Raw genomic sequence first — 17,646 nt, forward strand, 5'->3', positions numbered from 1 at the left:
CAAGTCAAAAATCTGAATCAGAATACGTTAGGGCAATTTCCTTTGTTTGAAATGACGAGTTTGGCTCTGAGAATTCATAATGATGGTGCCTTAAAGACGAATAGGATTGTGTACTTGGTGCAGTCCAGGAAGTAGACCAAAGTGGCCCAATATGTAGATACAAAGTCTATAGTCACAATGTATTGTTTTTAAATGATACAGGAGCTACCAAATCCACTGTTAGAACAGTGGAAGTTCAAGACTTACCTCTCTCTGTAAGAACAATCTAAATAGTTGGAGTTATGAATAAACAAATGTCAAATCCAGTTCCAGAAGAGGTTCCAGTCAGAATATGGATATTTGAAGAACAAAAACAATTGGCTGTTTGTGATTCCAGTCCAGTAAATTTATTTGGAAGGGATTTGTTGTGCAAATTAAACTGTACAATTTATTACACACTGGATGGTGTTGCATTTGTGACTCATGATAAGGATGTCAATTTCAAATGAATTAAACAAAATACTGAGGTAAGAATGTTTACCTTGGTGACAGTTGCCAAATTACCAGAGGATCTCAGAACTACAGTTAATACTGAAGTTTGGGATTTTACAGGAAAGGACATTGGACTCAAAAGCAGTTTTCCCAAGAATACCACATTTTCCATTGTTCACTGAAACAATTGCTGGGATACCACCTGTAATTCAAGATATGCTTCAGAAAGGCATATTGAGAGAATTAAATGGCAGTCGATGTAGTTCTAATATAATGAGAATTCAAGAACCAAACATAAAGTATAGAATTGTACAGGATTTGCACAACATTATTGAGATAGTTGTACCTTGTTGTCTCATTGTGCCAAATCCTGCTACTGTGCTTTTCCAAAGTCCATGTACTGCAACAAAGTCCTCCCGCCATCCTGATGATGCCCAAAGTATCTTCAGGTAAACTGCAGTACTGTCAAAAAGAAGTTCACTATCTGGGACACATCATTATGAAAGGAGTCAGAAAGGTGTCACTGGAGAAAGTGGAAATCATCTGGCAGATGAATCTGCCTTTAACAAAGAGAGAGCTCATAATGTTTTTGGGAATGGTTGGCCATTGTCAGCAATGGATACCAAATTTTCCTTTGACAGCAAAGTCGCTCCTGAGGCTCACACATCGAGATATGCCTGATCCAATTCCCCGGGAATAAAGAGTGCACCAGAGCCTTCCTAAAGCTGAAAGATAACCTGTAAAGTGCCCCATCTCTAGGAATGCCAGACTATACAAAATAATTTAATTTATTTTGCAGTGAAAGAGATTGCTGTGCACTTTCAGTGTTAACACAGAGACATGGAGGAGCCCGAAGACATGCGGCTTACTTTTCGACTATCCTTGACCTTGTAGCGTTAGGACTCCCCAGCTGCTAATAGGCAGTGGCCATGGCAAGAGTAAGTCTGGAAAAGAGTAAAAACATAGTGATGGGACATCCTTTAGTGGTGATGGTTCCTCATTCTGTCAAATTATTACTTACGAGAACAAAAACACAATATATGAGGATTAATGGAGTAAATATACACAGACTCTGCTTGCACAAGATAGTGTCATCATCAGACGTTGTAATGTGCTAAATATTTCTACTCTATTGCCTGTGATTGAACCAGAAGACAAGGAGGATGATTTTGATCATGATTGACTAAATGTCACTGAACTATGCATGAAGTCACTTCCAGACATTAAGGATGAACCCCTGATTGAGTCCGACTATGTCCTATTTGTTGATGGTTCATACCTGCGAAGTAATGAAGGCACAGTGAGGGCAGTGTATGCTGTGTGCACTATATATGATGTGGTTGAAGCTTCCTGGCTCCAAATCTGTTTTCTCTGCACAAGTTGCTGAACTAATTGCGCTTACCCGAGCTTGCAGTTTTTTTCTGACCAATTACGAGTCACCATTTCTACAGACAGCCAGTATGAATTTGAGGTAGTTCATGACTTCTGCAAATTATGGATGCAAATAGGTTTATTAACTTCAACAGGATTGCCTATTAGACATGGACAGAATGTGAAGGATCTACTGGAAGCATTACAACTCTCACTAGTGTGTGTAGACACAAACGTTTTGAATATTTTTACTCCAGTTATAATTTAGTGCTATCACAAGTGCCTCGAAGGGAAAATATGAATTTACACTCGCAAAGAAAAACTATGGACACAGCTTAGTATTATTTCTTTCTGCATTTGTCTATAAACACTGTCGGAGCTTACAAGAGAAATTTAACATGTCTAATGCATCCCGAAGAGAAGGTCTTTATTATGACCCTAGAAAAAAGATACATGAACATGAACAACACTGCTGATCAAAAGGGAGATGTGTTAGAAAATGTGTGGAAAAATGAGAATTAATTTAGGAAGAAATTGATATATCCAAAACTTAGATTTGACAGCCGACTCAAAGGGAAGGTTTGGGTTTTATAAAAGACAAACCCAAAAACGAACCAGACATGTAGTAATTAGTAGCTGTGACCACACCTTTAAATTATTAGGGGGAACTTGGCAAATTTTATAGGGAACTGAGAATGTCATTCCTGGGGTATATTACATTTGTCGACAAAATGCTTACTTTTTTAACCTGCTGACTGGTAAGGAGCATGTTATTTAAGTATACTAATTCTAAAACTGTATCATGTCAATAGCTAACACCCAGGCCCGGACTGGCAATTTCGGGCACCGGGCAATCCCCCGGTCGGCTGGATGGGGTGGGGGCCGGTTTTCATGACAGGGGGCCGGTTTTGTAGCTGGGGCCGATTTGGCAGTGTCGGACCGACCGTGAGAACAACCAGCCCTGAGCACAACGATTCTCTCTGCATATATTAATGCTGGTGCTCCGTCCGTGTCCATGACGTGAGCAGTGACCCTGCAGCTGCCTCCAATTTCAATTTCATTTAGGCAGGCTACTATGATCAGGCCTGACTATGATCATTGTAATTTATTTAAAAAAAAAACAAAACACCGGAGCATGACGTAAACACGTGCAGCACGCAAATGTCTCAGCGTCTGCATGCCGAAGTTTTACTGTTAGTTCAGCCTTAGGGGGTGGGGGCGGGCCGCGGGGCCGGGGTCTGCCGCCTGGTGATGCTCATGCGCCAGAGACGAGTAGGAAAGAGAGGCACCTCATGGTTTAATACCTCCTGTCTGCCGCCCGCAGGTGAGTCTATTTACAGTCATTTAAATTGCATGCAATCCTGTTCTGATGATCTGATTCATGGGTGGCACAGTCTGGGGGCATTGCGACCGGTACAGAATTAAAAGCAAATGGGGCCTAAGGACCCAGGCCCTTAGGCCCCTTCTGCTTTTAATTCTGGCCCTTCCACAATGCCCCCAGTCAATGCCACCCATGAATCAGATCATCGTGATGATAAAAATCGCCTTTGCAGCAAATAGGAATGCCACACAAGCGGGCCGCTCTGTTACCCAGCTGGCCTCCGCGCGGCAGAAAGTAGCACTCTACGGTCACAAGTCAAACTACAGAGACAGGACAATCCGTTTTTACAGTTGTAAGAACAGGTATGATGGGAGGCGATTAACTCATCTGGTAGCGCCTCGCCACTCTCGTGTTCCCTAGTCATCCTCGCTAAGTGCATTTCAGATGTTAGAAGTGGCGCAGAGCAGAGGTCAGGCGATCGCAGTGTCAGTGCACAGTCGCAAACAGGTGGAGGTGACCCCTGTGACCGTGGGCGCTCATTAAGCCACACATATGCTCATCGGTGTCACGTGAGGCCACGGAGTGTGTTCCCAGGGCTCTCTTTTATTTCCCTACAAACAAGCTTTGAGTTTGTTGTTTGACAGACGTGGGTTTAACACAACATTCCGAGAGTTGACCAGTGCTATTTGCAAATGTTTGAGTGTAGCACATGCTTTATTAGACAATACAGCCTACATTAAAAAATAAACCGAAGGCCTGAAAGACATGATTTTATAATACAACATTTTAAAGTAAACATGATTGTTGTTTTGCCAGCTCGTTTCATGATCCTGTTTTCAGTCTTTTGAGATGAGATAAAATTATTTTTGCTTTAATCCTGGCTGAGGCAAATCTACCCAAAATACGTACATCACAAGGGAAGGTCCCCTGAGGCAGGCATCACGTGAACGGACTATCAAGTAGACAGCCTTTCATATCCAAAAACATATCAATGTATTGCACTATCCTAAAAAAATCGAATGACATGGTTGCTAGGATTATATGAATAGGTGTATTTTTTGGAACGTCCGCCCTTTGTCGAAATGTCCCAATGCCTTAATTAATTATGTACATTGTATATGACGCCATGATTAGTCAATCAGTGTACTGTTGATCACTCTATAAATTTGCTCAATAAAAAAAAAAAAGGACGCCTTTCAACCTACCCCAGCACAGGCCTTACAAACGGCAAGGTGCTTGGCGACAAGCCATAGTGACAAACAAGGGGGCCCTAGAGCAAACAAGCAAAATGGGCCTCTGACCACTTGTTGGGAGGTAAATTCCAACAATAATCCAGGTTAAGTAGGCCCGCACCTCTCTATCCTCTACACCACTGATAGCTGCGCCTCTGGGTGGCACCAATTCATGCACTGAAAAGCCACCTTTGGGTGTCTGTGCTGCCTTTCTTCGTGATGCCCCTGAATGCAGCTTTGGTATAGATTAGATTTAATGTATATTTTTAAAGTGTGGATTATACCCTAAAGTGTTATGGTGCTAGCTCTGCACTTCTTGCCTACTGGAGAAGCGATGATAGGACAATACAAGTGTAGATTACAGGGTTGATGAAAACAGCCAGGTTTTTAGCTGCTTTCTAAAATTGTGAGGTTTGTCTGTGATCTCCGATGAAAAGGCATTTGGTTCCAAATAATGTCAATAGCATAACTAGATCGTTTGTGCATTGCTTTGTAAAACTGAGCCTTCTTCTTAAATTTGCAAGTTTGTATTTCTTCTGACCCAGGAAAGCGCTTCTTTCTAGTACAACTGTCAAACATAGAACCTCTCAGCAGATGTTTAGGAATTGCCAGTTTTATGAATGTTTGTATCCATACAACAGCTGTAAACATAGTGTTTCCAGCACCAGTTTATTATTAGCAATTGCATTTCACAAGGATGCGTACGAATTTTCAAGACTTTGGCCGGTATTTTACAATACGTTTTTCAGACATGAGATTTAAAATGGTTTTTGTTTGTGCTAAATAGAAATGAAAACGGACAGATTAGCAGCTCTTTTCTAAAGACAACTGCGTAATAAGGCCGAGTGATGGGGGCATAAATGTTTCAATATAGAAGATCACAAGTCAATAAATGCCACATTTCAGATAATTATGCTAACATGTCCTTGTAAAATGGCCTTGCTTAAATGAGAAGATCATAATAATATCTGTCTTATATTACACTCGCGGATGACGTCCTCCTGTTTATAGGTGCTGAATACCAGGTGATAATGTTACATTATAAAATGTTACCCATCCTATCAACCTGAGAATAGTGTACGACGAAGGTAGCCCAGCTGGCATTTGCCTCCTTGACTGACAGCTAGACATCGAACTCTGTAGGTGCCGTTTGACCCACTGAGGCATCTTGGCACAAATGAACCCATCAATAATGTAATTGTTTTCAACTCATAAAATGTCCCTAATTACATAATAGATGACATCACTGATGACATAATCGGCCACTGACCGGTTCCGCAGCGCAGTGGCATTTGTTGTGAGCAGGGGCGGAGCGAGTTTGTGTCTGGCCTCAGGCTCAGCCTGGCTCTAGTCTAGGCCTGGCTATGACTCAAGGTGGGTGGGTACTGCTGGTCAGCTCTGCTGGTCCTCTGAGTGCATCCTTGAGGGCAAACTAAATGAAATTCCGTCTGTGACATAGTTCGATGACCTGCTTGCAATAAAGATGATCAGAAATCCATGTCTTAAGGAATGGGTTAACTGATAAACATGACGGGTATCAAAAAAAGAAATACAATGGCATCTGCATATAGCCAGGTTCTGAACTGGGATGGTGCAGTGAGCTAAAAAACGGTGATGGATCAAGCCCTGATCTGTTGACTGGGTAGGAGTGTTCTGATTAACTCAGATACTCTGTCCATCACCACCCCCTTTTTGTAATTATTTAGGCCACCATGAGTGTGGAAGGGTATGCTCAGACATGAGTCCCTTGCTCATTGCACCATCAGGATTCAAGCAAGCCGGGCCGAAGACGGCTGTAATGCCAGAAACCGGTCCCCGGAAGCTTGTTTCCTTTCCAGTGAAGAATTGGCTTGGTAGTTTGGTCTGCCCTGTTCCCATGATGCACTGGGCCAGGGACAGACTAATTTGCATATAGCCAGGTTCTGAACTGGGATGGTGCAGTGAGCTAAAAAACGGTGATGGATCAAGCCCTGATCTGTTGACTGGGTAGAAGTGTTCTGATTAACTCAGATACTCTGTCCATCACCACCCCCTTTTTGTAATTATTTAGGCCACCATGAGTGTGGAAGGGTATGCTCAGACATGAGTCCCTTGCTCATTGCACCATCAGGATTCAAGCAAGCCGGGCCGAAGACGGCTGTAATGCCAGAAACCGGTCCCCGGAGCTTGTTTCCTTTCCAGTGAAGAATTGGCTTGGTAGTTTGGTCTGCCCTGTTCCCATGATGCACTGGGCCAGGGACAGACTAATTTGCATATAGCCAGGTTCTGAACTGGGATGGTGCAGTGAGCTAAAAAACGGTGATGGATCAAGCCCTGATCTGTTGACTGGGTAGGAGTGTTCTGATTAACTCAGATACTCTGTCCATCACCACCCCCTTTTTGTAATTACAATGGCATCTGCCTACGCTTTACAAGCAGCTTCGACATGTGGGCTGCGATCAGTACATTTTCACAGCTTTGTGGCTGGTCTTTGTGGTATGGAGAAAGCTGCCTCCCTTTCAAATACATTTGCTGTTAACTAAGTTTTAGCTAGACTGTGTTTTTAATTATGTCTGCAGTCTAACAATAAAAAAAAAATAGTTTATAGAACTACATTTAATTAGTAATGTTGGGGAGACGTGGAACGGCAGATATGTTTGCCATTGAATAATAGTGACTGTCCTTGGTGTGAGGTTGCGGTAATGTGCATCAGAAATGCTCAAAATATAACGTGACATGAATGCCCCTTCACACATTGAACTTAAAGGCATTCGTTATCTTTTATTCTCAGCGATAAATATTTCTAAATGGTATGGGCTGCAGAACTGGTTCAGGATGGTTCTCCGTTCAAATGTCTTTGCCAGGTTGCAGTTGAGACACCGTCTTTGTGTAAAGGCGCCACTCAGCAGGTAGCCTCTGGCCTTGAGCACCCACTACAGAGGCACAGAGAGGTGTCAGGTTCAGTGCCCGTCTTCTCTGAATAGCTATCCTCACATGCATTTCATTTGTTTTATAGCCCTACTCAAAACCAGTGTAGGTTGTGTGAACACTTTACAATACACATACATTATATATGGAAACAGTTAATTATATGTGTGTAAATCAGTCTATAGGAAATAATACATAAGACAATGTGAATTACAGGGTGTAGGAATTACATATTATTCATACTGGTAGGCAGTACATTTTAAGAATGTGTGTTCTGGAGAAGCACAAACTCGGGATTTAAAATGTACCTCAGTAGTTGGGGTTGGCTTTACTATTAAGAATATATTTCTACCCAAACAAACTTTTTTAGCAGCATTTGGATAATGAAAAACTGGGGAAAAAATAATGTTCTAACCTATAGCATGCAGTTTGCCTGCAGCTCTTTGATGGCAGATTATTGGTCATTGCCCTATATTACGATTGTAATTTAGGAACTGCTGGTTACAAATACATCTCTGTAGCAAAAGCAGTAACCCATTGAGCTAATCACATTAAATACAGTTATGTGATTTGCATGGTGCATGTTCCTTGCACAGACATATTAACCCTTTGTGCTTTTTTATGATGAGTCAAAACTGTCACTAGGCCAAACTCTGATCTCTCTCCAGCAGGAACATTGAACACCAGAGTTAACGTGGCATTTTTATTGTTGCCTGAAAACTGCTGGACACACAAGGTACGTTGGAGCAGGTGCTATTAAATCCATAAGTTACTTCTTTACACAGTGCCCCCCCCAGTTCTGCATTAGGTGCGGTTGCACTAGTCAATCTGCCCCTTAGTTCCTTAGCGAGAAGAACAAGACCATGTTTCAGCACGCACCTGTGTATGTTGTGTTTGTATAGCACAAACCGAGTAGCGCAGCCCTGTACAAGGCCAAGGTCACAGGAAAATCCATGGAGTGCTTGGGGGGGTATCTGGGCTCTGATATGTGCTGTAAAATGCACCATTTTGGTCTGTCTTTTTACAAAATTTTCTTGGGGGAGAATCACCCCAAACCCCCCTATTAGTGGTCAGGCTCGCTCGCTGCGCTCGCTCGCAACGCGCCAGATGGGGGCTGGTCTGCTAAAGTTTGCCAGGGCTGCTTTCAGTTCCCAGTCCGGCCCTGCTAACACCACTATGCAGACATAAGAGAAATACAGGAAGCGGAGCCTCATTAACAGGAGATATATTTGGAGCAGTGATACCAGCAGTGGGGATAATATTAAATGAGGAGAAGATCAGAAAACTAGCCACAGTAGTGGATAAAATGGCAAGTAGCACATATGTGGCTTTAGTACTAATTAACACAGAAGGAATTGCTATATGGTATATGGTTTTGCAAGAGCATCTTTCAATAGACATCCTCCCGGCTGAGAAATGAGAGTAGGCTCTATCACATTCTGTTACTCATATAAGCCAGATGAGAGTATGAAAATAGAGGAGTTTGCAGAAAATATATCAAGTATGAGACCTGAATTACAAGACTATGTAAATTTTGTGAAGGGTTTAAATACAATTGGTAACTGGTTCTCAACAGCTGGGAAAGGAACAATAAAAGCTATGCTAATACCCAAACTAATTATTGGATTATGCTGAATATTCCTATATGTCTTATACTTGACCTGTAGATATATTCTGTACAAATGACATGATGCTTATCAACCAAAATGTTTCCAAAAAGAATTATACATGATGACGTCATGAAGACTCAAGGGTGATAAAAAGGGAGAGACTGGATACACTGGAAGACGTAGCTGCATTTTAGATTCAGTTTTGGAAGTGAAACAAAATTATTATCATCAAAAGGAAGGGAGTTTTGTAAAAAATGACCAAATAGTCAGAAACCAACTTATTTGCTATATTAGAATGGCATTTTAGAACACATTTAAATGCTTTTGAAATGCTTGTTTCAGAAAATAACTTACAAATACAAAAAACATGAATGCACTTTGCTAGAATACTAGTAAGTAAACTGAAAATATATTGCTTTATAACTAAGGCAGAAGTTAAAGATGTCATTAAAAATGCTTTATTTATAAATACAAGTTTTTCAACATTTTGCACCAAGTAGCTATACTGTAGCCTGTGCAGTGACTAGGCCCAAAGCTTTCCTTTCGACCTTTGCTCATAGTAAAACCTTCTGTGCAACTGCCTAGCATTTATGTTATCTTTAGAAATATGTTGACTCTAATATCATGTTCATTTAGTTCCTCATACTATGTAAGATCATTTCACTAGATTATAATACGCTTATTTGAAACTGTAAATAAAAATGGTGACATAGATTTTATAGATTTTGCTTCCGAAAAGCTTGATATATGCTTTCACATTACTGACTAGTCTCTGTCTATTCAATGAGCTTATAGTGCATCTTTTAGCTTAGGCGAGGGCTCTCATGAGAACCTTTCTTCTAGTAACAATTATGCTAGAAAAATGTATCAACCCAGAGGACAAAAGTGCAGACTGTGGGATTCTGAAGAAGTTGTATCTTATGACTGACACCACTTTGCAAACTGTTCTGGTTGGACATCAAGTGAAGACGCCTTCACAACTTGATACCTGTGCCAGAAAACTATAATAATGAGTGCTGCTAGCTATTTAGGCACACCTCTTTATTCCCTTTACCCGTCCGGTGGTCCTGCTGCTGGATTTCTCCTCTACCAGGGACTCTTTAACGAGAGCTGATTCTCTTTAGATATTCTTGATGTGATTTGCCTTTCTTAACTTGTGATCGATGCTACGGCACAGATCGCTATTCTAAATACAGTTGCTGTTGCAATTGTAGGAAACTCGGCTGAGTTTCTAGAATTACTATTTATGAGAAGTACATTCCTCATTGTCTGCTCTTTTCCAATTGGACTCTTTATGGGTTCTTATTTAGAATAGATTGCATTGCTAGTTTATTGGGTTTCTTTAAGGAACACACAACTTTAATGCTTTAACCTTTTGTTTTAATTCTGTAAATCACTAACTAAATAAAGATATTTAGAAACTCTCTAACTTTCAGATAAAATACAGGTTTTAAAACTATCCCAATCTCTCATCATTGACTCTTCATAAATTCTAAATGTTCATGATGTTTTAACGACTTTCTTTAAGAAAGCTCTAAATCTCGAACGGTGGAAAAGGTCTACTGACCTCTCCAGAGCCTCTAGGATTCTCCTTGGTGAAAGTTGTAAGTGGGTGTATGTAAAAAGTTTGAAACATCTTAGAGAGTCTTTTTTGGGCTCCAGCACTGTGTTAGGTGTGACACTAAGCAAATAGGTAGGAAACTGATGAGTCTTCCTTCCGAGGTATTTCTCTCTCAAGGGACCTTTCGGCAGTGCAACACAACAAAACTGAACTGCGACTGAGGAACAAGCCAACTTCAAACACACCTTTTAACCCAGCTCCTCCCACTTCCATAATACCGGACTTTCATTGTACAAGCACATAAAAGACTTCCAAGTAATAGAAGGTGATTCTTTCACATCACAATGAGACTTCATATGGGGCCTTAACGTCTTTCAGCTCCGTTCTCCTCCTCTGTGCCAAATTCCCTTTGCTATCTCCCAGCACTGTTGAAACCCATTGTGTGGTTGGCTACAGAAACCTGTGAGGGATGGTAAAAAAAGTCTGGGGAATGCTCAGCCAGCACAACAAATGTTGTTGAATGCTGCAGGTGGTCAAGGGAATTAACACACATATGCACTTCAATTAGCACCAAGCAGTAGATCAGCGTATCACCATACATGACACTATAAATACGTACAAAATAACAGTTCTAAAAACAATAAACAACCCCATTTGAGAGGGTCTACCAAGGATTATCACGGAGCAAACCTTCTAATTCCTAGGGTTTGTCAAAGGAGGTAACAATAGCAAATTCCTCCTCTAGTATCTTAATCTGAGAGATTCATATAAAAAAACCCTAATAACAGGCTTTACCATGGAGTAATACAAATCAACTCTAAAAGGCATATTGGTTTTACCCTATGCTTTTCAATATAAATTGGTCAGCCTGACTGTATTGTCATAACTTTCCATAATAAACAGATCAGACCTATGGCATTTGACAAAACCTTTCCTAATGAACCAATGAGGCTTAGCGTTGTTATCAATAGCTTGTTCTCAGCAATAACGCAAAGCCTACTCTTTTGATCTTAAGCTTTCCCACAATGTAACCATCAGGCATTCAGTCATAAAATTACAAATATGTACAAATTTATAGCTACAAAAACCATATACAAGTACTTCTAGAAGATCCGAGCAAGGATTCACAGAGTACACATTTTTGTTTTTTCAGCGGGGGTAACCAACATCAATGCTCCTGCCCAATTTGGTAATCTGTGAGCTTCCATGGGACAAACTTTCTGACATAAGGCTTTAACGCAGTGCAATAACAAGCAACTCTTAAAAGCATATTTACTTTAATATATGCTTTTTGCAAGTACTTGCTTCAGTGCAGTTTTCATGGTAAACTGATAAGACTTACGGGACTTTTACCAATGAAAAATTAATGATCATTGACTTGTTACCATAACCGACTCAATCCTACTCTACTGATCCTAATCTGTGTAATAAAATAATTTTCCCCCTAGAAAGCACACAACTTCTGCCCCAACAAATCCTATGTGAAAGAAGATTATAAGGTAGGTGGAGCAAAAATCCCTCTCTACTAATGCTTCTTAAAGCTGATCACATAAGATGTAAGGTGTTTATAAAGCACAAACATGACCCTTGAGTGTATCAAAGTGCTGTACACAGGTGCAGAAGCATGCATGAACTCAGAACAGGTGAGGTCAACATTGTTAAACAACAAGGAGTAAACAATCAAAGTCAGATACCTGGTAGAAGGCCCTACTAGTTCAGTTTCTCATATAGTGAAAAATATTTCCCGTAACACTCAGTAAAACATTCATATAGTTGCTCGTCACAGTATAGTAGAGTAAATGACAAATCTGTAATCGGCCCAAGAAGTATTCTTCTATTATAGTTCCGAAAGGGCCCTAGAGTAAAATAAAAGTTTTACACTTGCACTGAGAGGCAAAAATGTATTGGTGCCTGAGATTATATATAAGAGAAGATATGAGAGAATTATTTTGGATGCACCTCTGCAAATAAAAAGGCCATTAATGCAAAGGGAATTAGTTTTAAATTAATGAAATCTTTGAAGTAAGAGCCATGGTTTAGACAGCTCCATGCTCTGAGATATTTCTGTTTTGAAGGATTTCAAAGGTTCTCGATCCCTGTACAAGGCAAGAACTGTGAAGTGATGAATTCCAAAGTCTTGAGGTGATAGAGCAGGCTTGTCAGAAATTTTGCGATGCTGGAGTCAAAAAGTTACTCAGTGACCCCTAGATGAGTTATCTGTTTCTGCCAGGTTCCTGACGCTAATGTTTTAAGTATTTAACCGCATGCGCGCTAGCGGTTTTCCCGCTGCGCGCTCCGTTTTGCAAATTACCGCGTTACATGACGAGCTCAGCTCTTCATCAGCGCACGGCAGGTTACGTTCATGACGAGCTAAGCTCGTCATCAGCCCCGAAGGTGTTAAAAACGTGCTCCGTGGGAAGAGAAATCATGGCAACTGAAGGAGTCTAGTGCTGTTGTAATGTAATTTACCAATATTAATGGAGAGATTGGGAATGTTTCCGTGTAAAAATCTGAAATTGCTTTTGCTGCAGTAGTATGGGACCCTGCAAAGTGTGGACTCCTGGGCATAATGCCCTCCCTCATTACCTCCCACTTGTGACGGCACAGCTTAACAGCTGGGCACAGTCTCCACGCGGAGCTGCACTGAGGCCTTCAACTCATTTCAAATGGGCCAGTGAAGCTTCACCAATAGTTTCTACGTTTTCACTGCCCTGTGTCCAGGTGACAACTTTTGTGTTGGGAAGAGTAAGGCTGTTGGTAGAGGCTTCATTACAGTGCTTCAATTAGCTGCATTCATTTTGGCCAATATATATAAGGAACATACCAACTCCAGTTGATCTCACCTATTATGATGAGGCTAAAAGTATCCTAGTCCAAAATCGTATTTTTTGTTTTTTTAGATCTCCCCAGCCAACTGCAATTATAACTAGGAACAACCATTAAGTATATTGTATGGGCTGCCACTGGCCAGGGCCCATTCCAATATGGACAGCAATTACAAGGACACCCACATCAAAATTTGTTCTTACCCATTTAAAGAGATGCACATGGACACAAGTTGTACAAATTTACGTGCCACACCACACGGAAACCATCTGACCAGACTCCTCAACGCAACCACATGAAGCTTAAAGGACGATACCTCCGTCCGCTCTCCCAATTTTAACTTTGAGGCTGAACTTTATGTTGGCGGTAAGGATACCCTGTTGCAAGCCTTAAGTCCAACATAATGGTCCATCCACCTGATTTAAATGCCGGAGAATCTTTGGTGTAACTACTCTGTCTCCGACATAGTTACACACCTCTGATGATCTGATGCAGTAAGGGCGGTCAGAGGTTGACTTCTACGTCCGCCCACCTAATTTAAATTAGCGGACATGCACGTAAATTTTTACTGCCCATCACTGTCAGGAAAACAGTGGTGGTAAAGGGCTGTGAAACAACTATCCCCCCCCGACATGGGAGGTAAATCCCACAGCGAGGGGCACATTTTAAATGTATTTTCAAAAAAAAATACCCCTTCAGGATTTTCTGTTTGACAATAAAAAAAGTTACTTGCTGTAAGGCTCCATCATGGTTGACAAAGCCATACATCAAAGTTACAATGCATTCACAAGAACTGCCTTGAGGGTGGTTCCTGTGATTTTTAGGGAAGGGCCCAACCGATAAAATCTAATCTGTACCCTTAGTTTGCATACATGATTATCAGTACCACACTACGGGACTTTTTAATCTCTGATATCTGCTTTCTTTCTTTTAGAATTGCATTGCCCATTTCAGCAACGTAAACAAACAATTCCTAAATACACTCTCCTGTAAGTATGCCTTGGACCCGTTTCAAATATAAGTTGTAAATGACATAATTGCATTACTGAATAAAACTGGGTTGGATTCTCTTTTAAACCTTGGTACTTGTTCATACTTCCTCCCGGAAAGGCGTTGTCCATTCCTAGAATATAAAAACAATAATTTTCAGTATGATACATCAAAACTATGGCTATCTTTATATAAAAAACGTTATTGGACCATTCATCACTAAGAAGCATCAGGTACCAATCTTGCATTACTTATATCTACATATACAGCCCATTTGCAAAAAAGATACCCTGACAATCAAAGTAACCAATACTTCTATATTATTCCATATTGCTGAATAGTATCTGTGGCATCCAATACACTTTAATAACAAAAGATGGCGTCTGCTGCAGACTATGGTAGTTGTAACTAAGGGCCTAATATCCGATCATTCAAATTTCTCAAACATTTAAGTGAACAACGCATCATTACAAGAACAGTACAGGAAATGCTCTTACTACACCACGTAATACTAACTATTTTAGACGTTTGCAAAACATTATGCTAGTCTCATCCAGTGCAATACACGGTGACCGAACAACACTCCACCCAATCTTGAAACGTTCCCACCAAAACCCATCCTCCTTTTGCAATACTTCCTTTTTCAACTTACTGCAACACCTTATCAGAGTCCAAGATGGGCCTATTTTTTGTTCCCTCCTCAGAAGTCTGGAATTCCTGTTCAGACACATCTCTAGCAAAATGATGTACCTCCCCTCTCCATGTGCTAAAGGCAGTTTTCCGCCCATATTAGAGCTCAGGCAAAAGTCTGAGAAGTCACAGGGAATGAATTGTTTCATTCACTTGGGCTCCCAATCGGTAACAATGCTGCAAAGAAAGAGCTGTTGGGGCAGTCTATTTTTTTTGCTGTCTGTCACTGTCCACTCACAGGTGATGCACAAGCCACAATTATTATGAGTCAGCTGAATCAGTATCCTCGTGCAGGACACAGCAGAAACTTTTGCCTGGATAATCCCTTATGGATCAGGCAGGGCCTGGGGCACAAGCGCCTCAAACCCCCTCCCCATTCATGCCTCCTATGGCAGAGGATAATGTCTTACTCGCCCTCACAGCCCATAGCTTGACATACTCCTGGACAGTCTCTTCACACCCTTCCCCTCATTTTGTTGCCTTGCACAAGTTTCCTTGCCCCATTTATTTATCACCTGCAGAGAGCAGGTGATAAATGGGACCAATAAACAGTACAAAATTCCAAGTGGATTTTCGCCTGGCAAAACTAGGTTCAAATAGTTATTCCCCATTACATTGGCTTAAATTCGTAATTACACAGTATTGGCAGGAAGTTAATGCACTGTATTCATAATTACATTGTGGAGTTTGCACCCTACCAGTACGGCGCAACTCACAGATGGATCCTAAGTGGTCACTACTGCCTTGCTGCTTCCAGTGTCACCTGCATTATCCTCAAGGAGACAAGACATTCACACCTGTTCTGAAGTGAATTTGAATCACTGGAGCGAGGCTATGAGGCAGACTGTTTTTACTGCATTTTGCTCCCAACCAGCATAAAGTAATTTTTTTAAAGCTGATAATGCGGGACATTTATCAAAACTTCACAAACGAGTGACACTTTTAGGGAATTTCTTTTTTTATTATTTTCCTATCATTTTCCCAGACTTGGTTGTGGAAACTGATTTTAATTCACACTCCAGATCTGTTCACGAAAACGTAGTTTGACCTTTGTAGTTTCAGGCAAGTACTCACAACAAAAACATACTTTTCCATAATATCTAGTACGCCACAATTTTACACATTACAGGCCTATATGATTGTAAAACCGCACATAAATGACTTTGCTAATGTACAAAAAAATAGTTTCCTTAGATAGCAAATTGCTTTTCTTTTTAACGTGTTGCTGAAGTGGTTATAAAATTGCAGCGGACAGGGAGCCATGGTGTTTTCTAGAGGCATACACTTTAACCCTACGTGTGGGTGGTTTAAATGTGCACAAGCTTCTACCTGCAATATTTATGGCAAAGCAAGGGTTCTAGGTGCCCAATGTAAGAAATGAACACGGACCACCCACCCTCAGTATAGTATGAAACTCCAGTCATGCTTTAGGGTGCAGAGAGCCCCTCGCATGAGTGAGTTCCAGTGCCACTGCACCTGCTCCACTTTATAGCTATGTCTCTGTAGTACACATAACATTCATGCCAATTGTGCATTTCTTGAGCCACCTTACCACGGCCTTGCTGGGAAGTGAAAGAGGCCAATAGTGTGTGCACTACATTATGACACTGTTTAGCATAGTCACAGAACACCGAGTATAATTGCAACCAAAACCAAACATAAGAAAGTGATGGGGCCTTTTCTACACCTTGTGTACCTCTTCACTTTCATTTAAAAACCTTGCCTGCAGATACATTGTAACCCTTTCTCCGTTGCATTACTTGTCCTGTAATGTCACAAGCACGAGGGGGCGGGGGTCAGGCAAAATGGTGTCCAAAGGGTCTCCACAAGCTAATAAAACCATCACATAAATCCTTTCACAGGCCCTGATTTCTTCCGTCCATCACACACACACACACACACAGTCTGACATCTAGACACTGCAGCACTACACTCTCCTCGGATTTGACTTCAATAAAGTGCCTGAGCCCCCCACTCAGGAGAAAAGCAGGCCTAAAATTGACAAGGACGCTCCTTTGACACACACTCCTGTCTGGATGGCGCATTCAGCAGCCCTACACCCTCCCTGCAGAAAGGAGGCAAGGCGAATGGGGGAGAAAGTAACGCATTTTGTATTAAGCCTCCATATCCACAGTTCAAAAATGAGCAATTTTTACAGAAGGGAGAATTCTCGACAGTGCCGCCGGTCTCCCGTGGTCACACAGAACACTGCCGGCAGAATATGGAGGAATGTAAAGCTGGGCTGGGATTACTCAAAAGGGCCTGCAGAGCTTTGATTAAGCAGTGTGTGTTCTATTTTTTCATACTACACAATCACAGACTGACACTGATACAATCTGCTTATTATAGCGGCTCAGATGAAACCGCCTGGAACCGCTGCACTGTGAGGTCCTTTGCTTATAGCGGACAGATCTTCGAACGGAAGAAGAAAGGGAAAAAGGACCGTGGGCGGCATACTAAATGCATCATTTAATACATTTTGGCATTCCCAGAGTTACAACACGAACTGGGTGCCTGATGAGAGTAGGAGATGTGATGCACCAAAGCAGGAAGGATGAGAATTCAGCTGAGGTAGACCCTATTATACTGGATTGGAGTTGCATTTTTATAGCACTTGGCCATTTCTGGTCTTCAAAGCGCATTATCGGATGGTAGCATGCTACACCA

At 41.3% G+C, this 17,646-nt stretch overlaps 1 pseudogene; it reads left to right on the forward strand.

The window, feature by feature from the left end:
- The window catches only part of LOC144824230 (transmembrane protein 201-like), a 109,372-nt pseudogene that overhangs the window by 74,252 nt on the left and 17,474 nt on the right, over positions 1-17,646 (forward strand).

The sequence above is a fragment of the Lissotriton helveticus genome, chromosome 3_1, assembly GCF_964261635.1.
Source record: "Lissotriton helveticus chromosome 3_1, aLisHel1.1, whole genome shotgun sequence".
Classification (NCBI taxonomy): domain Eukaryota; kingdom Metazoa; phylum Chordata; class Amphibia; order Caudata; family Salamandridae; genus Lissotriton; species Lissotriton helveticus.